We start from the raw sequence: 21,719 nt of genomic DNA, 5'->3' as shown, positions 1-21,719 counted from the left end.
CCCTCACGATCGTGTACGGTAACCTTTCGTTTGACTACGGGAGTGGTATTTGGCGACTTCAGCCACCTCCCACAGAGGCAGGGGTCGCTCACAACGCCACTCGCCGTGGTGGTTACGTACTCGAACATCACTCACGGAGGTTGGTAGTTTATCAGTACATACACAGTAAAAGCTCGTTAATTCGAACTGGAAGGGGACCATCAAAATGGTCCGAATTAAGCGGAGTACGAATTAGCTGGCGGGCGCTATAAGAAATGGTCATCGCGCCACACTGCGCGTGAAGAACACAAAGAAAGCACCCCTGGACTCGTTCTCGTGAATTACTGTCTACTACATGTTTGTGGCAGGTAATTTAGCTGTCAGAATAAGCAAAATAGGCTGTCGCAGCAGCCTATGACTTCCATGTAATCTAACGTCCAAGTGACTTTCAAGTAACTTCCATGTAATCAATACAATGAGTTTTAGCTCCGAATTATCCGACGATTTCTTCCATTGAATTGCATGTAAATTGGCCGGGGCCAGAACATCCCTACCAATTACTCGAAAATTCCAATTAAGCGACTTGGAATTGCCCATAGTCGACTGTACTCCATTTGCTCGTGTGTCCAAGCCGCCGTGCTGTGTACGCATTGTTCTAGGACGAACGATGAAATCAGTATCACAGCGCTGGCGGATGGAAGCTATTCGCTATCTCAATTGATCATTCAAAATTTCCGCGCCCTGCCACCGACGATGGAGGTTTTACAAACGAAATATTTAATGCTTCGGATTTCAATTCCTTGGTTTAACGCATTGCTGTTCCGTTTATTGCGTGGTTTTCTTAAGTGTAATGGATGCTTGATATCAGTAATATTTCGTTGTGTGATTTGCCATTGTTGTAAATGGTCAAACACCGTTTTAAGCGTGTGGCACGTGAGTACAGCCTCAAGGGCTGACTTCTACGCGACTTTTTCAAGTGTTGAATTGTTGAGATGTACCGAGGTTCCCTGGTACTCCTCAATAGCAGTGTATGCTGTTATTTTACCTCCCTTTGGTTATTTCGAACTTCAGTTCATTCCACTTGAGACAGCAATACGAGATTTTTATGAATAACCATTCTATTGCACTAATCTCCATGATTTTAATGTTATTTGCGAATTGTACTCATTAAGTCGGATTCTCAATTGTAATTCTCCTCCTCCCCTTCATTATTCCACAGCCGAGTGCTACGACGAAGCCGATTGCTCGACAACCTGCGACCCTCTGGCCATCGGCACTTCTTTCCTCGTCGAGTCCCAGTGTGTTGACGGCCATTGTCGCTGCAAAGTGACTTCGCCTGGGAAAAATTTTACCGGGCGTAGGTTTGCATTTTAGGTCCTTGTTAAGCAAAAGGCCTTAAGTGTTCATTCTCCAAGAAACCGCCGATGCTCTTGTAGTTGTTGCATTTTGGTAGAAAAAAAAATCACCGTTGAAGAGCCTAAGTTAAAAACACGCATTTGAATTCCCGTGGGATATGAAGCCAGGTTCCACAGTAAGAGCCAAGTCCGTTATCACGGCGCTATCTCCACACGTTGCCAGCGGTGAGAGAGAAGCTAGGCCAGTGCCTGTCACGTGACTTGTGCACGTGCCAGCACGTGAGTAGAACAGGCGCATTTCACCCAAGAGGAGCTGGTACAGAGGAGGTGCGGCGTTTGTGACCACCCTGCCTGTTTAAGTGTATCACTGGGAAAGAGGACAAAGCGAAAGTGAAGAAACAGGCTCAAACACAGCGTAGAATAAAAACAAATCCGGTCGAAGTCATTCGTTTCGAACGACTGAGAAAGCAAAGTGAAGACGGATACACAAATATGGTGTAGCGGTAAAGAAGTCTTTGATAAATACCGCAAGGCATTTGCCTCCAAAGCGCCTAAGCAGACGTGAGTGACATGACTAAAAAAATATTCAGAACTGTACGTAGGTTCTTGACTAAGCAAAATGTATAATAAATTGCTGGCTAACGGTCTTGCGTACACGATACGTCAAAATCGCGCACTCCGCATCCAGGCCACGCTATCTCCTTGGTGTCTTCCAGAACGCGGTGCAAAAGTATCTGCCGCACTAACAATGAGTGGTTATTATAGTTACTCACGTGTAGTGACCAATCCTTGAGCAACTCGTGGCTTACACGTGGCTCATCACTGCTGGTGGCGAGATGTTTTGTTTTGAGATGAATTCAAACCAGGAACTTACTACGCGATGCCTAGTAAGAAACAAAAAACGCTGGGGTAGGCTCCGCCCGTCTCCTAAACCAACCTAGACTTGCCGCACTAACAGCCACATGAACGTACAAAAACTTGCCTACAATTCTCCCATCCAATGACAATGCCACTGCCATGTCATTGATCTTTGTCAAAAACATTCATCGTGAAAATTAAGTCTGTTTACGTACTTTGATGGCAAAAACATTATGGCTTCCCATTGCGGCAGTTGCGACTGCTACGCCGTCTTCACGTATTTGTCTGCGCCTTCGGCTCTTTGCCTCTTGGCGTGAACTACTTTAACAGGCGGTTTGAATCCACGCGGAATTCTCCGTGGCTGGCGCGTTCCTGTTCTACTCATGGGCTGTTACGGTCATCTTTCACGCGATATGGCACCACTGCGATGCGCAATAGGCTGGCAACGTCATGAGCTAGCGTGGCGGTACGTATTTATGCTCGAAACCCGGAAGTCCCATACGAAGTCAAGCGTGTTTTTTTATACAGATTTAAAGCGGCCGCCATTTTTTCGGCAGGACAACAAGAAAGGCGTTTTTCTGTGCATTGGGCTCTTTAAGCTGTCGCCTTCAATTTTGTTGAATATGCAGAGTACGGCAGCACGTACAAACGTTTGCCAAGTACGAAACAGTCGTCGTGTAATGCGTTTTTTTTTCGTCCGCGGAGACAAAGAGGCGAATGCTGAAAACAAGAACAAATTATTGGAAGCACGCAGCTACATTTTGGACACCCTTCATACATATAGAGATGGTAACATCGAATTCACACTTTCAATAGCGCGTTTAACAAGGATATTAAAATCTATTGACGTCAGTAGATTTGCACTACATCAATTGATACTGCCTATCATTTTGATCACATTACGTGGCTGAGGTTTTTTTAATTTATTTTGTGAATGCTGTTGCCGTGCATAGCGATATGCGGTATACATTTGTATGGTTATAAGGTGTAGCGTGACGAAGTATCTTTACTTTCGGTGTAGCTCTTTGACGCTCTTGTATGAGAAACGTTCGCTTTATATTAGATTGTAAACTTGCTCGTATGTATTGTTGATGTATTATTGCTTGATGTTCTTTCACTAGAAAGGTTGCTGCACATTATCTTGCAAACAATTCATCTAGAGGTACACAAAATGACTATTTTGTTTTTGTTACGTGTAAAATGCACACGCGCGGCTGTTGAACGGCGAGGGGCGGAGTCCTCGTCTGAGTTCACGCGTAACACGTTGCAGATTTCTCGCTGAATTCACGCCCACGTGAACTTCTTCTAATGCTACAATTACTGCGGGGATCTTTCTTTTCTGCTACCTTGCAGTGGCGTGTGAGACGTCTTTGTGCACGTCTTCATGTGAGCGTACCGGTAAAGACATTGTCGCGGGCGTTTGCATAGCCGGTGAATGCCACTGCAAGTACATAGAAGAAGGTAAGCGCAAACCATCTTCATGGTTTTCTCTTTGTCACTGACCTGGTAAGCGAGTGCTAACCGGTTGTTTAAACAAGGAGGTTGTAGGCCTCTGTATCGAATGAGGTCTGCGTAATGGCGACGTTATTCTCAATCGCGCTTGAATGAATTGTCAATGGGACGGAACTGGCTGCCAAAGTGAACGGGCCCAAAAATGCTCCTTCCGGCTGTAAATTCTGCATCACAACGGGATCCCACTTCCATGTTTGTTCGGACCTAATCATTACATTAAATTTTGTTTCGACCTGATCATTAGATTTTAATGCACTTTTATGCAACCCCGCTACGTCATCGACCTGTTGCTTTGTTCCTTAGCTATAGAGAATATGTTTAGCTGTTTTAGAGAGGAGGTGTAGCAGAAAGCGCTTCGCACATACGAGTGTCTATAATTGGCTAGAATGAACGCTTACACCTATGCTGAGTCCAAGAAGACGGGTTCGATTCCCTGCCGTGGCGGCCGCATTTCTGATGGAGGCTAAAAGCGAAAACGCCCGTGTTCGAGATTTCGCGCACGTAAAAGGTCCCCCGGTAATTAAAATTAATCCGGAGCAATCCATTATGGCGCTCCTCATCGCCTGTGTGCCGTCGGCGCGTTAAACCTCACAATCAATCAATCAATCAATCAATCAATCAATCAATCAATCAATCAATCAATCAATCAATCAATCAATCAATCAATCAATCAATCAATCAATCAATCAATCAATCAATCAATCAATCAATCAATCAATCAACCAATCAATCAATCAATCAATCAATCAATCAATCAATCAATCAATCAATCACAGTTAGTGCTTACCAGTGGTTTTATTCACATGGTTTTTAATGATAATTGCTTTTGGCTTTGGTTGCTGACTTATTAAACTATGTATGACTAAAACAATAACTGTAAAAGGTATCAACCATGGCCGTTGTCGGATTGACATATGGACGGCTTGTTTTCGTGGCTGGGGTAACAAACCCCTCGTTCTTGGGCAGCTGATGAGCAGTGTTCGGTCAACGAACAAGAAAAGGCTAGACGACTGCTGCTGTGCTATCGAATTTATTGGATGCTGCTTTAGACAAGTGGACCTTATAACTGGCTGTCTTACTTACTTGGGTTTTGTTCAAGCATGGTGTTTTCCAAATTTTTGAATAAGAATTTTACGAGTGATGGTGTAATACGTATGTTATTCGAAAGAAAAAAAAAAACTGGTCGACATCCCGGCCAGCGAAAAGTGGATGTCCAGCAAAACTGCTGTAAATCACTACAAATGGTGATGGAGGAGGGCATGAAATGTGTCGGCGGGCTTGTCGCTTGTGCCCGTCTAGTGCCTCTAGATAAGGGTACAGAGTATCGACACTGTTTCGTCCTAGTTTGCCCTGCCGCCGCCATGAGCGTTGCTCAGTTCGCATTACGTGACATTTGTTAAGACTGCGGCGGTTCATGGGCGCCGCGTCGCCAATTTGTTGTTTATGCGTGTTAGTCGGTCAACTTTGGTAGGCTTAGCTTGTCCTCCCTGCTCTGCGGCTGCGAACGACTGACGTGGTTCCAAATGCAATTCAGAGACAACGCGTGTAACAGCATTTCTGCAGCATAAGTGTATCAAATGATGCCGTTTTCCTGCATCTTACTGTTGTTAAGGCGAGACCGTAGATGCGACAGTCTTGCAACACCGATGAATGACGAAATGACTGCCGTTGCTGACTTGCGTGCCTTATAGAGTTTCTTAGTAAGTTTACAAGAGAGGAAACTGCACCTGGTAATCCATGTCGTCGTGGGGGTTTATGGGAAGACCCAACCCTTGGGCTTGGGCTTGGCATGATAATTGAATTTTTGAGCGGTTTTTTGAGATTTGCTTCCTTCGCATAGCATTAATGCATCTACGAGCTACGAGGAAGCCGAAATCCTCCCTGTCCTGCGGTAACCGTGGTCGGTGGAAGAGCAGGCAGTGCGTGATCGTATCTGACGATGGCCATGCCGCAGTCGAAGGACGTATGACTGGGCGGGTAATATGCTGCCGCAAAAGTTGTAGCTGACGGAAAAAGTAAAAAAAAAAAAAAAAAAAACGAACTTACAAGATACGACAAATATGGGCGCCTGAATCTGTCCTATCTTGTCTTCTTCCGCGAGTGTTTAACGCCACGAATTCTTTTTTTCCTCAAGTATGAACCAACTCGCTGAGCAACAAGTTTTGTTAAACTGTAGCTGATGGTCCGTTCACCGGTTCACTACGAACGCGACGTTTTCGTAGGCACGCTGAAAAAGCTTCCCAAACTCTTGAAACAACTTATTATCTAAAATTATAGCAACATTAACAAAATAAGAGTATCTAATGAGTTTCTCACAAAATATTGACATTGTTGTTAACTACCAACTTTGCCTGCAGAATAGTAGGCACATCCTTTCCTGCAATATACGCTTTGCTTGCTTTTCTGTTAGCTTTAAAACAGAGTATTTTATTTTCCATTTATATAATAACACACCATTATTTGTGTTTTTTTGTGTGGCACTGTGTTCGAATATACGGCAACTAATGCGTTTCAATCCAAGCCAATGATGAAACTAAGGCGAGCGGATGATGTGATGGCGTTCCATGACTGCACAGACGGCCTTGATGTGAGCCGCATAGACGCTAGCGCCAGATTCCTCTCTAGTGTATATTGCAAGAAACGTGGCTCAGTGACGGTACTCTAGTACTTTATCGACTGACACTACTTTAGGCTTCTCGGGCAGCAAATTCAAAGTCTTGCCTAGCCTGATGCATGCGCTCGGCGTCTTGGGCAAGAGCCGGTCTATTTAGTAACGCCATTCCTGCGTAGCCTTCAAAGATAATCTGCAAACGTAATCTTTGCCAGGAGCGCATGGTGGGCGGCGTCCCATTAATCAAAGGTGCCTTATCATCCTTAATGTGGTTTCGACGCTTGTTTTGTGGTTTTCTTAGGCGAATTCTGAGCTCTGTGCTGTATGCCTGATTAGCCATATGCATGTGCTCGGCCTCTTAGGCCTTCGCGCGTTAGCGATTTTGCCATGATGAAAGATGAAACCGTGGGGGGGTAGAGGTACGCAGCTTTGCGGTAAAAATTAGAAGCCATTCGACTCTGTGAACGTGGGTGACCATCGAAGTTTTTTAGCCTAACACGGCTAATTTAGGCTAAATGTACAAGAAAACTTTATTTCTCTCGAGCATTGACAATGGTCATCCCTAGGAAAGTTGTTCGTCTAGGGCACGATGCACACATACAGCAGTACCCATATGTCGTAATTGAGCCCGGTGAACCTAAATTTGTCGACCGATTGCTCGGAGTTCCCGCCGAGAGCGCGCAGTGAGCACGCACACAACTGCACCGTCAGACAAAACACAGGCGTTGCCCGGCAGAATCACCAGTCTACGTGCAAACGTGCAGTAAACATTGGTGCATCAAGCGCTTCCTTTTACTACTATGTAATCCACGTGCCCTTAATCTTTCCTTCTACTTCCTTCTCCGCACCCTTCCCTTCAAACAAATCAGAGATTCGGCGCTTTCACAGAGCAAGCGCAGGAAGCGCTGGGTGCCTCGTATCATTTTCTGATAGCACGCGCACTTACTTTTAGATGCGACGCATCTCTTGCTCTGGGGAATGTCCCTCCGCCGTCGGCGTCGGCGTCCGCACACCACCTGCGCATGCGAGACTAGACTGGTTACTAGCTCAGCTCAGCCTTGTACACTAGGACTAGACTGGATATTCAGTCCAGCTTTGTGGGGGGGGGGGGGGGGGGGGGGGGCGCGTAGAATTTGCGATGGTCCACTTCTGCGCACCCGAACTGCCCTATGTTTTCGTGAATAAGAGTAGGCGTGCATTCGTAATTCGCCAGACGACCAAAAATACTGCGGTCTTTAGGTAATAGGAACGTAATTTTACACGTCATCTGGTTATCAGAATTTTGTTACCGAATGCTGCTACAGATTTCCGGGACTGAAAGTTCCATAGCAGGTTCTAGATGATTACCTTGGAATACAAGCCATAACTTCTGGGAAGCAGCCGAGTCTTGGTAATAAAGGCTATTCGAAATCAGGCCGGTAGCCAGGAATTTTTTTTTGGGGGGGAAGGGGGGACCGCGGTCGACCAAAAGATGGGACGGGGAAATATGTAGGCAAGGCTTGTTGCGCGTTGTTTTTCAAACGAAGCTTGAAATAACTGACTTTAACATGCAATTTGTGTATGGTAAACAACAGTAAAGCCCACCTTAAGGAGCTTAGATGATGATGATGATAATGATGATGGAATAAATTCCTCTTCGCAGGTCTATGGGTAGGCCATGGGTGATTCGTTCGTCCGTAGAGCAGGCGGTTATGCGGGCACGCGCTCGTGAGCGTGATCATGAGTGTGCTCGTGAGTGGCTCGCGGTCCCCGAAGTTCTTCAGGCGAAAGTGGAGGCCAACACTGGGTGTTTACTATCAAGATTCGCGTGTTTTAGATTTTTCTTTAGGAAATGCACTAATAATTTTTCTTATCAGCTATGAAGTACAGTCCAGCACGCTTTGAAGGCCATCGCACCAGGATCGAGTGGCCACGCGTGCCACTGTCCTACGGTTTCATTTCGGAACCCTGAAAATCAAGATTTCGTACTCTTATCTCCCTTGTTGGCTGTTCCATGCTACAACAATGGCCCGCACGACTGACATGCCACTTTTTTAGGTTTAAAGCTTTACATTCGTTGTTATCAAGCACAGACTTGGTTGCCTTTTATCTACGCCGACGATAACGAAACTGACGTGAAAGATTTGCTAAAGCTGGTGTTCGGTCTGCTTCATTTGAAAGAGTAGCTTTCGCCTGATAACCTTCGAATCACAGTGGACTGTACTTGCGGCACATTCGTATATTATGGCGGTGAAGCTAGCAAACGTGCCACTTCGTCCTTAAGTAATCGCCTTTTTGTTAATAGTAAACTTACGCTTAGCGGAACAACTTATTGCACTGCTGTTGAATGTTGAGCAATTGATGCACGTTTCATAAATTTCATTCTATTTCTATCCGTTAAATCGAACAGACATGGCTTCAGTAAATCGCAGTGGACTGTACGTGCGGCACATTCGTTTATTATGGCAGTGAAGCTAGCAAACGTGCGTCTTCGTCCTTAAGTAATCTCCTTTCTGTTAATAGTAAACTTACGCTTAGCGGAACACCTTATTGCACTGCTGTTGAATGTTGAGCTTGATGCACGTTTCTTAAATTTCATTTTATATTCTATCCGTAAAATCGAACAGACATGGCTTCAGTAAAATTCCGGTTAAGCAAATACAGAATGCAGATTTTAACAAAGGGGGAGGTCAAGAAAACAATGGAATAGCGCCAAAAAGACAAAGCTCCGCAATAAAGAGAATTGTACAGTTTTGTTGATGTGGAGGAAATACAAGGTGGGCAGAGCAATGCTTTTCATACAGCAGAAATTACTGAACTGCAATAGTGAATGAAATGCGATGTCGGTAGAAAAATAAACATATCAATGATTGATAGTTGACTGAACAAAATAACGAGACATACTCTGTCATGTGATTATCCTTTGTACCAGTGTAAAGATAAGGAATGACACGCTAAAGTCCAGACCCCATGTATGCCTATATGAGGCTTTTCCTGCTGTTCCGCCATTCCCCGGCCGTACTGGTCCGCCAGCGAAACAGCGGGACTGCCTCGATCGTCTCGCGGCATGTTCCCGGCGCTGCTCGGTGGTATCCGACGCGAAATGCACCCGGGCTGCATATGTTGACATGTACAGCATATGAAGAGGGCACAGGGATCAGACGTTGACGTAGCCCGTATTTTCAGCTTTATATGAACAAGAATCTCCTTAAATAAAACTGGAGGGTAATTCTGCGTCTGCAGGTGACCAGGCTGTTCTTCAGGCTACTGGAACCGCACCCCAGCCTGGCACGAAACATTTCGGGGAGAGGTGGAGGGGTCACGGGCCCGGTGTAACCCCCCCCCCCCCCCTCCCTTGTTCGATATGCCCCTGTCCCTTGTTCTTGCTTGCCCATCAACAAGGACAAGGTTACTTTCTATTGGCAGGAGTTGGTACTATAGGCTGTCCCTGTGGCAGTCATGTGCAAACAAGTTCGAATTGCCAGCACTCGCTCACTTTAGTGAAGTGTCGTAATATGAGCACTTCTCAGTACTCCAACCCATCTATCCCGCCCAGATTCCCTTACTGAATGGCCTCCTTTGTAGCGACCCGGCCACACTTGTCCACTCTATGTGGGCGTGTCTCCAAGATCCCTTCCCGTATGTAAATAGTGATGAGTGGTGGGAAGGTGCACTGCGCAGCTCGGACCTGGCAGCCCAAACACTCCTGGCTATTAGTGCAACTACCGTCACCGCCAGGTTAAAACCGGGGGCCACCATGCACTACTAGCATCAAAGACTGAGTTCCGCGCTTAACATGTGTGTTTTGGTCAGTATTTTCTTTTTTGTTGGTGTTGTGCCGATAGGTTCTACATTGTGTCGTGCTGGAATTTGCACCATTTATACTATACTCCTGCCCCTCTTGTTGTTATATGTATTAAATTTTGCCTTATCTCTCCTTCAAGCTTACAATGTGTATTTATTGCGTTTACGGTTTGAACATTCCTGTTTGTTTTTGTTTTGTCTTAAGCCTTCCTTTTATTGTGCTAATACAATACGTGGGCTATGTAACCCCCTTATGTAATACCCCCTAACGTGGGCCTTTAGGTGTATTGTAAATAAATAAATAAATAAATAAATAAATAAATAAATAAATAAATAAATAAATAAATAAATAAATAAATAAATAAATAAATAAATAAATAAATAAATAAAAACCAGTTGAAAAATAATAAACAACTAATTAAACAATAACTAAAAAGTAAATAAAAATAAAAATAATATAATAAACATAATTTCCCTCTATCGGTCCTGCTCGCGGTATGAAGCTGCAATACCATTACGCGCGTCCGTTCGTAAGGCAGGGAGGGGACATTGTGACACAGACACACAGACAGTAGTGTCGAATACTCTGCACTCAGCAGGACGGGCAAGACGGAAGAACCGCACACTAAATGAAGCGGCTCACGGCTTTACGATTTCGGTAAAACTCTTCTAACCTCGCGCTTGTGCGCGCTTGTGCTGCAGAACCGTCAACCAAGGCATTCGACTCGGCCTTCAGCCTTCTTGTGTGCTTGGTGGTCGGGGTCATCTTGGCGACCATTATCATGGCCATCGCCTATGCGATTCCCGAAGACCGAATGTGCCGGTGTGTGCGGTGAGCAAACACCTTTAAAAATGGCCAAACTGATCAATTAACGAATCTAAGTTATATAAATAAAAAAAAACTTTGCGCTGGAATGATGCCGTAAATGTAGGAGGAGGTACGATTCATTTACTTGTTTTAATTACTTTGGGGGACCTGTAAGGGTGTTTTAGAAAGAATCGTTTACAAGGTACGTTTGCAAAATAATAGAATGCAAAAGATTAATAAGCGCAGAATAAAAAAAATATGCAAGAAAGAGTCAATAACGAGAAAAACGAAATAAATTATAGTCTTTCTGTTAAGCTGTAATTTATTATGCTATTAAACTATAAACAATTACACACCAAATAATAATCGAAATAAAAATACACAAAGTAGCAACAAAGGGCTGACACTGGTACATATTCAGGGCATATTTGGGGTAACTGTTCTGTGTGAGTGATGATACTATGCGAGAGAATCGCAGTGTGGGAGCGGATAATAACGACAAACAAAGTTACGATAACGAGATAGAACAGCGCTCGAGAATATGGGAGACATAGGTCCACTTACGAATAATCCCTCACAGCTGACATGAAGAAATCTCACTCATAACTGATCAAGGTAAACATTGGACAAAGTTGATTAAATTATGTTCCGCGAGCGGCAAAACTCGGTATTTAATATTTCGCGAAGAATATCAATGAAAAACGCACTTTCAGCTTAGGTTTTTTTTTATGAGAAGAACACACAGATGTATTGATTGGTTGCGCGGTTTAATCCGCCGAAGCTACGACTGGACTATGAGGCCCGCTAAAGTGGAGAACTCCGGATTATTTTGAACGATCTTTACTCCTGCCAAAATCTCGGTCGACGGGCGTTTTCGCTTTTGGCCACTATCTAAAAGGCAGCCCCTGCGACATCGACCGAGCCCGTTTCCTTCAGCTCAGCACCACAACGCTTTAGCCACTGGGCCCCCGCGGCGTTTCAACACACCTTCACCTTAAGTAATACGCGCACGTAGTTTATACCTGGAAATTTAGCGCACAAAAACGAGTCACACGTCAACAAAACTTCGTACCATGAGGTGCCAAAAAAGCCAAAAAACTGTGGAGCTTCACACTACTGGCGCAAAGACTGGCCAAACAGAGAAGCTGGCCACCCCACCTAGTGTATTCTTGGTTTGGCTAAGTTTGTGCATGGTTATGCTTGGAGACACGACAAATTTTCTGCGTGGTTATGCTTCCAGACTCAGTCAAGTTTTCTGTGGAATGTCGTCGTTAGCCCTCCAAAGAGCAATGAACACTGTCATTACAGTAATATACGCGTGCCCACCGGCTTTGCTATGAAGCTCCAGCAGTAGCGGAGGAGACGAGTTAAAAAATTTGCTCAAAATTTTTGAACTCGTTCGGTGGCCGCCGTTCGCCCGGTGTGTTCTGTCGTGGGGGGCGCTAATTGGGAATCTGATTTATGCTATCGCTTCTTGGTTTTTAGGCTTCTTTACTTTGGGCATTATTTCGTCTCTTGGCACCGTAAAAGCTGCATCCCTCATCGCAACAAGCGATAGAGCAAGCCACCCCGCGATGCGTTTCTGACGTCATGCTTGTACCACTAGCACCGCGCTTCCCTGTGACACGGTGGATGGTGGTAACACGCATTTTTATTCCATAGCCATGCTTTTACCAGTGCCCCAGTGGCTCGGACAGGTGGCGGCACAAGTCGCGCCCAATATCGGCGAAGCAAAGCTACCGTGGTGCCGGCGCCAGTGCAGACGTCATCGCTCGGCGAGGTTTTCCAACGCACGTTCACTGGCGCAACCACCAGCGTAAACAACATCGCTGTTAAAAGGCAGAGAACTGGTTTCATGGTCAATTGTAGGTATTAATTGCTGCAGTGGACAGATCCGGTATCCCCTTCGCGGATATGATCATGGACGCAAGGCTCACGCATGCGCCACTGCGGTGCCCCACTTCAGAGCATAAAACAATCTCCACTGTAGGCTGATCACTATGTTTCGCTGTTGTGGTATTGTTAAAAGCAGGTGTACAGCACCACCCCTGCAACGTGCGCCTATGTACCCAGGATTCCCGTTTTTGACATTGCAGATCTGCGTCAAACACAGAAAAGTTTGGTCTGCGTATTAACAGCGATGCTGTTTAATCGGGTGGTTGGGCCGGCGAACGTGCGCAGAAAGAACAATGCCGAGCGATGATCTCTACGCCCGCGCCGGTGCCACCGTAGCTTTGCCTCGCCGAGCTCGGCGGGACTTGTGCCGCTGCCTGTCAGAGGCGCGATATATATAGGCATGGCTTTGGAATACAAAATGCGTGTGACCGCCCTCCACCGTGTCGCGGGAAGCATGATACTACTGATACAAGCACGGGTTTGGAAACGCATCGCGGGGTGGCTCGCTCCATCGCTTGTAGCAGCGAGTGGGGTAGCTTTTACGGTGCTAAGAGAAGAAATAATGCGAAAGTGAAAGAAGCCGAAAGTCCGAGAAGCGATAACGTAAACCAAGTTACTAATTAGTGTCCCCCACGCCCGACCACACAAGCCAAGCGGTGGCCGCCGAACGAGTTCAAAACTTTTGTGCAAACGCTCGTCGCGCTTTGCCCTCAGCCACTATAGGAGCTTCACCGGAAAGCCAGTGGGCACGCGTACACTGTACATTGTTTAATGACCGAGTGTTCATTGCTCTTTAGGGAACTAACGACGACCCCACGCAGAAAACTTCACCGAGTGTCAAGCATAACCACACAGAAGACTTGTCGGAGTCTCCAAGAACAAGCACGAATAAACTTAGCCGAACCAAGAACTAGATAGGTGGGGCCACCAGCTTCGCTATTTGCCCAGTCTTCGCGCCACTGGGGAGAGGCTGCCCCAATTATTTTTCGACCACAGGGAAAGGTATCACATTCGCCACATTCCCGGCACATGAGACGAATTCATTTTCGTGGTTTTACTTGCAATTAGTTTTCCGCTTTTTTCGGGGGTAAGTTACCTTGCAAAGCTGTCAGAGCTTTTCAGGACCAGAAAACAGCACTGTCACGTTGCTGCACGCGCCGATCTGGTTGTGTTTGTGCTTGAGTCTACAGGGAAAGTTGCAGTGGTCGCGTAGGTGCACCACTTGTCACATAGACGCGATCAGGTAGGGGGGAGGGCGCACCAGCGTCGAAGAAGAGAGACAGGTATAAAAGGTTTTTGGGGTTTAGTGGATCGTTATCCCAGGTTATCGATGTGTTGACCTCGAGTCGTAGCCAGCGCTACCAGGAGTGTTTCGTTTTCCAGGCGGGCGCTGGTCAACATTATCTTCCACTGATTACGGGAGGGGAGAGGGGAGTTGGGAGGAATTGTTGGTCGGGGTTTTCCTTGCAGTTCACAATGGTGTGGTGCAGTGTGCAGAGAGGCGACCCACCAAGACAAAGCGTTAGGGCAGTATGCCATAGAAGTATGCGGCGAGTGTGTCCGTTTATACCGTAATTAAAAACCAGACGTTTCATGTGCGGCGGTCGGTTGCAGCGACTGCTGTTAAATGTGCACGCATCGTCCACTCAATCATCACCGCAATCTCCCATTGATTGAGACAGACGCGCTGCACTCTGATCAGTTTGCAACGTGCCGCGCAACACACTGTTTATTGCGCTCACTTAAAAATAAATGTTTTCGGAATAATACACTAAAGAGTGGTCTGTAGCTGTATGTACCGCTTGCCCATGAATAGTTTGTGACAATATGTGAAAAAAATATCAAGTTCCTGCACAGCGGCGATGAAATTCTGTAATACGGAGTATGGTAATCGTTGGTGATTTTGTGAAGTGCCAAATAAGAAATTAAGCTGGCTTTGTTGAAGGCTTCACAAGTAAAAGAAAGTAACGTGCGCGGAATCCGGTGATGCCCTCGATGGTGGCCGCCATAGCTGCTGGGTACCTTGGGAGCGGTAAGCCTAAATTTTAATCGTGCTTTATTCTCTCCCATTGTAGGGGGCGCGCCAGATGGAGATGGCCCTATACCCGCTTCGATACAAGAAGGGATAAGTGACGGGCCAGCCGCTTCCCAAGCCAGCCGCTTCCACCTACGCGAGCGCTTATGCCTCCTGGTGCACCTTACCCTCCACAGTAACGCATTTGGTGGCCGCAAGGGGAGCCTTCCGAAATCGAACCGCTGTACTCTACCAAGAATGTGGACTCTATAAAGCGTTTTTCCCAGCATCGAGTTCGGCGCCATCCTAATGTTCTAAATTAAACCATGTGCACAAAAGCGAGTGTGAAATATTCAAATCACTGTACTTTGTAACCGGGAATGCCTTCCGGAGCACGGGGTAACACCGTCGCATCCACGAATTCTAATAGATGCGCTATATGCTGCGGTCCCAATCTCGCGAAAGCAGCCAGTTGTGGCGATGCTTGTGCGGCCGCTGTTCCGCTTGAGATATGGGGCTAAAGTATCATCAGAGCGCAGACGTTCTGTACTTTGGAATGGTACTGAATCAAATGCTTCAGTTTTCATTGCTATTTGGAAGACAAAGCAAGAGTTCAAGCCTAAAAACTCCACTTTTTTACCATTCTGTGCGCATTCCACGAGGTTAAAAATATCCGACATCATTAGCTGCGGTTCAGTATGCGCTTCGAATATATTTTTATGAAAGTCACTAGAGCGGCATTTTTTTTCCAACAAATAGAGCTTGTTGTAGGACACTTGAAAAGAAAATTAAATTTGTAAGATGAAAAAATATTACGAGAATTCATAACCTGTTGCATAGAAATAAGATTTGACATATCCGTTGTTGGCTTACATATGTCTCAGCTGCCAGAATTTGGGTCCCTATTACTAAATGTGTTTTTTAGATTTTCACGTCTAATTAGGAAGCAACTTTTGTCCATCATAGTTGTGAAGCTTTGCTTAGTTTTGTTGAAACAGCACCCTCCGTATGTTCAAGTAACAAACCAGAAGATCTCTTTGTTGCCTATGGCACGAAGATGGTTTTGTGGCAAGTACAAAGCTTTGGAACTGACCTGTGAATTCGCTAATTTACACATGCTGAAACAGCTGAACACATACACACGAAGTTTCGTAAGTATGTTGCACTAAATATAAAGTCGACGTCATTGCCTAATTTTGCCACGCAAATTTGAAACTTTAAATATTTTATTCCAATGGGAATTATTGCCCCACGCACATTGCTGACGCATACTTGGGAAAACTTGAGCTCAGTTCGCTGCAGTTTTAGCTTCCAGCCAGTAGCGGAGCGATTAAAGCTCAGACTCTGTCTACCCGCTCTTCTCTTTTCTGGTGTACTGCCAAGGTGACATGTTTTGCGTGCACCTTCGGGTTCGCACACCTTTTGATATTCGAACTTGTGCAGCTCCAGTGTTTGGAAGTCCGATCTACCAAGGTTGCTAGCCACCTTTTTGTCCTTTTGTGCAACTTTCTTTTCGGCGGAACCAACCACCGTCGTACTTACGGTGCAGGGTTCATCAAAGAATACGACTACAGTTCAGACAAATGTGGAAGTTTGCGCAGCCTTAGAGAAACGGTCGCGTGCACTTAAAGTTCAAACGATGGCTGAACAGCCTGTGACTGCGGCTCAAAAGCTATTCTAAGCCCAGCACTGCGACCCAAAAAGCGGAACGGAAAAATGGTCAGCCGGAGACTAAGTGTATGAATGAAACTCCTCAAGAGCCTATTAACAAATCTGCAAACATTTGCGCCGAATATAAACTTAAGACACACGGCACAAATGCAAGAAATTAGCGCGGAAAACTCGTACATCCCGGCTGCTCACCATGGCCGCAGTGCGGAGCAATAATCAAATAAAAAACCTCACCTCTGGCTTTCGCCGCGCCGGCACTAAACGGGGGTTCCATGGCTTCCTGACAGCGTTTTTCGCCCTCGGGATCTTCTGTTCCCAGAACCTTTTAGCCCATAAATTCACGCTTGACAACAAATTTACGCCGATAACCTTCCCTTGCCATAGCACATTTTGAAGGGCTCTGCTTGCGTTCGGACATTTCTTCTGTAAGGGTGCTTGCTCTTTCGCACTTGTAAGAGCTGCAGTGACATAACAGAATTGATTTTTCCAGCACTCGGAGTCCCGGTGTTTTGAATGTACAACGCAATGTTGGTACGACCGTATATTAAAGGGAAAGAAACAACGAAATGTTTTGACCAGATTTTTCAGGGGAAATCCCCAAGGTGGAGTAACTTTCTCCGAAGGAACGTTTCACATCCACCTGAATGCAGCCGTACGGCTACAAAGGAAAGCTTCCTCAGAAACTTCGCAGTTGAAGAAAAATTCGTCCTAGTCCAGGATTCCAACCCGGGACCACCGCTTAACCGGAGCAGTCACTTAACCGGGGCAGAGGTTAACCGCTGCCCAGGTTAAGTTAAGATCACAACGGATACTCTTTCAGCAACGACATCAGAATGACGCAATGTGTGCCTTCGCCCCAAAACTGCAGCCGTCAGGGCTCCCGCGACGTGTGCAACGAGAACAGTGACGTCAGGAGCGTCGTCTGTAACGTCGGCTTTCACTGAGTTTGTTTAGTCGAAACCGAAAGTGACAAGAGTAAATGAGGCTTTAAATAATTATTTACGCTCCGATCGACCCCCAATGCGCCATTCTGTAATTGAAGAGCTGGTAGGCACCCATAGCTGTGAAAAAACAAAACACGGAAATTTCGTGCCAGTACTCTTTTAATAACTAATCAAATACTCGGTATTTGCACTTGTGAACCCAAACATACCCTCTGCCTCGCAGACCCCTTTTACCGACATGCACTTCCATTGCCCGCGAAGGGTAGGCTCGAATAGAAAATGTCGTTAATGTGTAAGCGCCTTTCCCAACGTAAAAGTAGTCACGTGAACACTTTTCTGTACCAAACGCGAACGCGATACAGGCAAGATCCACGCAGTTCTTTCTCCCGCGATAATTAAAATTCGTCTATCCTGCGCATTGTTTCGTCTTCATTAGGAAAGCTCCACTATAATAGAGCTTTTCATACCAGCACTAGCTCATCGGTTATATGACCTTGAGTTAACGAGGTGATAATGTTGCAGCAAAAAACGTGTTAATAAGTATATCCAGGCTTTCGTCCTCGTCAGTGACGCGAGGAGTTTTTTCGTGCAGCAAGGTGACGGCGTGAAAGAAGCCTCGCACAGATATACCGCACCGGGTGGGGCAAGATGTCGGACGAAAAAAACTTTCCGGGGCAGCCCGACAGCTCGTTCGGATAGGCATCGATCCGTATGGGGGATCGTTACGGGTTCGACGGTGACGCTCAGAGGTCGACCGCAACTGCCACCCGTATTTACTTCCGGGTTTACTGGAACTCTCTCTTTCCCTCTCTTGGTTCCATTCTGTATACCAATATGTTTGTATTGCTTTGATTAAGTAAACTTTCACTTTCACGTTCATTCATTTCTGGGCGCGCCGCATGTCATTCTGACAAAATAATGGGCCACGCCTGAAAAGTATTACCCACTTACCGATCCACAACTTACCAATGCGATAAGCAACCCACATATATATTCTCCTACAATTAGCTTTCTGCAAATCTGACGGTTCTGTTAACTGCAGGGAAAAAGGAAAAATCGGGCCTATCGTAAATGATGTCATTACATGACTGATTTCAGTTTTTTCATGATCATAAGACAAACCTCAACCTCAAACATCGTGTGTGGAAAACGCTATATGACATTAGGGCCGGGTTAAATATTAGGACGTAACACTTGCTACACCTCCACTTGCTTAGGCCTAATTGGTTTATTATATAAACTATCGTTTTAGCAGTCATCTGTTGTTTGTATTACCTGCAGCCCAAATTATTGGGTTTCTTAAAGGGACACTGAAGTGATATGTAAACATTGCGGGATTACTAGCGCAAATTGTAGTCCGGAGTCCCCAGGCCATGTTTCGACCACTCTAGGCGCGTTTACGCGATTTTATTTAGTAGAAAAACTAATTCGAAAATGCTGTCCTCCTCTCTTTACGCTCTCCCATTTTCTGTGGCGTTTTCGTGTGACGTCAGGAGGGGATGAGCTGGCAATTGGCTGCGCTACTGCACGGCTCCCCGGCCGGCAGAGTCAGTCGGCCCAGCGTTTCGTCCGCCGGCCGGCGGCGGGTCGTCGCAATCAAGGAGGTTAAAAAAAATTGCTTGGTCGCAATTCGTTCGCTTAGTTGAAACGAAGCCAGGACACGTTTGTGAATGGAAGAATGTGCCTTTCTTTACTTGGTTTGTTTGTACACTGTATCTAGCTCCAAGTCAAGAATCCGCCTCTTTCACAACCCCAATGCGCATGCGCAATCCCCTAGCGGCCAAGTCCCTAAGCAGTCCAGTAGGGGCAGCAGACGACATTCCCCACAGCTCCCGCACAAGCGGGAAGGGGTCGTGGTTGTATTTACATCGTTTGATTTTTTTGTGTGCTCGTTGTACGCGGAACAATGCCCACAACTTGTGCTGCGTTCCGCTCTAACTCGGAGTGCCGAAAAGGGAACGGTGTCGGCTTCTATCGCTTCCCGTCGGCCGCACGCGATCGGCTACGGCGGCTTGCGTCGCTCGCGTCGGCTCGGGTGATTGATCGCTGCTATCTGTGCAACTGCGAATGACAATCTGGAACGCAACTTTTCACTACACTATCATCCCTTTTCTCGCATGTGGAACTCTAAGTTATAACTGCCGTTTGAGCGATCGGTGACCAAGTCATCTGCGTAGCCTGTTTCGATGCTTCCGCGCAGGTATCGCCATCTCTCGGCTGCTCGGCGCACCGCGCGCCGCGGCGACCGGTCAGCGTAGGCTTGCAACGCGGCAGATATATCTGATCGCCGCTTTTAAAATAAGCCCTGACAACAATCCCTAGCACAATTTTTCACCACACTAACACCTACTTTCTCGCATGTGGAACTTTTTAGCGATCAGATTGATCCAGAAGAGCAGCGACAAGCGCGGTTGCTACCGGGGTCTGCGCAGTCGGCGCCGGTTGGAGCCGCTGAGTGTGCCGAGCTGGTAGGCGCGGCCGGCGTGTGCGCGGACTGTTTCCGAAGGCAGAAAACGCTTCACGATTGCTTGATTTATCCATTTCTTGCGAACAAACGCGCAGAATCTACAAATTCAGCTCAGCGATCATCGTAGTTGACCACGGAGCAAAAACAGTGGGCGGAGCGACGCCGACGACGCATTTCATGCGCGCATCGGGCCGTCTCAAATTCACGCGTATGACTAGTCGTGGTGACAGTCATAACGATCGGTCGCATGCGAATAGCGTGTACCAATCGTACATGTGTGCAGCGCTTAAAGGCATTTTGTGAACTGCCGGCCTTTGTTGAGCTGGCGATCGCACTTCATGCCAGACGACTCCAAGCAGTGCTCGCTCTGCTACTCGGACGGCACACGGATCTATCCGAGATTTCTCTGCCAGCCCTCATTCAGTGATAAGAAGCCGCCTGGTATTATGTGATGACCAGGGGCTGTCATCTTAAGGCGTTATAACACCAACACAGTAGAAAAACTTCGGCTGCTCCTCGCCGTAATGCGGGATTGCCGTGCATACAACGAGAACGCAGCCGGAGGAAACGCCGACAAACCCTACAGCTTCAACGTCCGCTGGGCACGCTAGGTGGCAGCACACCGCAATGAAAGAGGCGGATTGACACAAGCGCTGCACAAGCGCACATGCGACGCTTCGCTGACTGGTACGCCAGTAGGAAAATATAAGGCCTCTTGAAGGCGGGAGAAGAGTCAGCGAAGTCAATATAGGTACTAAGGAAATAAAATCAACTGATATTTTTACCGTACAGCGTAAAACTAGGGCGCGGGTAGCACTTTTTTGCGCTGGGCGAAGAAGCACAGCGGTCAGCAGCACGACTACGCATCTGCGAACGCTTTTCCGTCTACGAAATGCAATTGCTAGACATGAGCTACTGTGGAAACTCGGGCGACGCTTACTGCACGATCGCAGTACAACAAATAGTCACCTAAGCGGCTTGAAATGCCAAAACTAAATAAAAGTGTAAACCGGTTGTACAATATATAACCTATATTAACTGGGCCTCCGCGTCCGCTTCCGTGGCTCAGTGGTCTTGGGCGCTTGGTATGTTACCGCAAGTGTTTTGCAAGTCACGAGTTCGAATCCCCGCGGGTACGTGCTTTTTTTTTTTGTAAGTTAACTTTTTTGTTTTCCGCCGATGTTTTCTATCTTGAGTTCACCTTTTTTTGGGCCGCAACGTTCCTGGCTACACGAACTAGTTCACAAAACGCGCGCAGGCTGGCACTGGCGCGCTAGCGAGTTCTCGTTGGCGTGCTGTTGCCATAAGCACCGACGGCTTGCAGGCAGTGGGCACAGGCCAGAATGAAGAGACCCTTGGCCTGGTGCGAACACGCTTTTTACGATACAGGCATGAGGGAGGCAAGCTCCAAATATGGGGGAAAAGCGCATGACATTTGGGCGTCTGTGGGTACGCGGAGTGCGTTCATGCACTGCGTAGGTCTCGGCTAGTGAATGCTACGACTACAAGCCGTCCTGGGAGGCTTATCTTGTGCATTTTACAGCCGACAACATGGCAGAAGCGCGGTACGATGATTACTGAGATATTGAGAATGCCCATCCAACAACGCCATTGGTTATGTTTTACAGAACCAAAACCGAAACCGAAACTTGTTTGATTGCTAACCTTGGGCATCGTCCAATCACGGCGCCCCTCCTCCCAACGTCACAGCCTTAGTTGGTGCGGCCGCCGCCAACCGCGCATGGTAGTTTTTCTTTCGCGCTTTGTAAAATATTTACCGATTTGTCAACCGGATAAACGATGAAAAGTGTGCTAATTTGA

At 46.6% G+C, this 21,719-nt stretch overlaps 1 long non-coding RNA gene across 1 annotated transcript; it reads left to right on the top strand.

The window, feature by feature from the left end:
* The first annotated feature begins 1,264 nt into the window (after window positions 1-1,264).
* Window positions 1,265-15,163, top strand: LOC144149239 (uncharacterized). The gene is made up of 3 exons (XR_013318242.1): window positions 1,265-1,336; window positions 3,546-3,653; window positions 14,878-15,163. It is a non-coding gene; the product is annotated as an uncharacterized LOC144149239 (long non-coding RNA).
* The last annotated feature ends 6,556 nt before the right edge of the window (window positions 15,164-21,719 follow it).

Source organism: Haemaphysalis longicornis, unplaced genomic scaffold (assembly GCF_048455015.1).
Source record: "Haemaphysalis longicornis isolate Haplotype H1 unplaced genomic scaffold, Haemaphysalis longicornis Haplotype H1 scaffold_8, whole genome shotgun sequence".
Taxonomy (NCBI): Eukaryota; Metazoa; Arthropoda; class Arachnida; order Ixodida; family Ixodidae; genus Haemaphysalis; species Haemaphysalis longicornis.
This window is presented reverse-complemented; position numbering and strand designations above follow the sequence as displayed.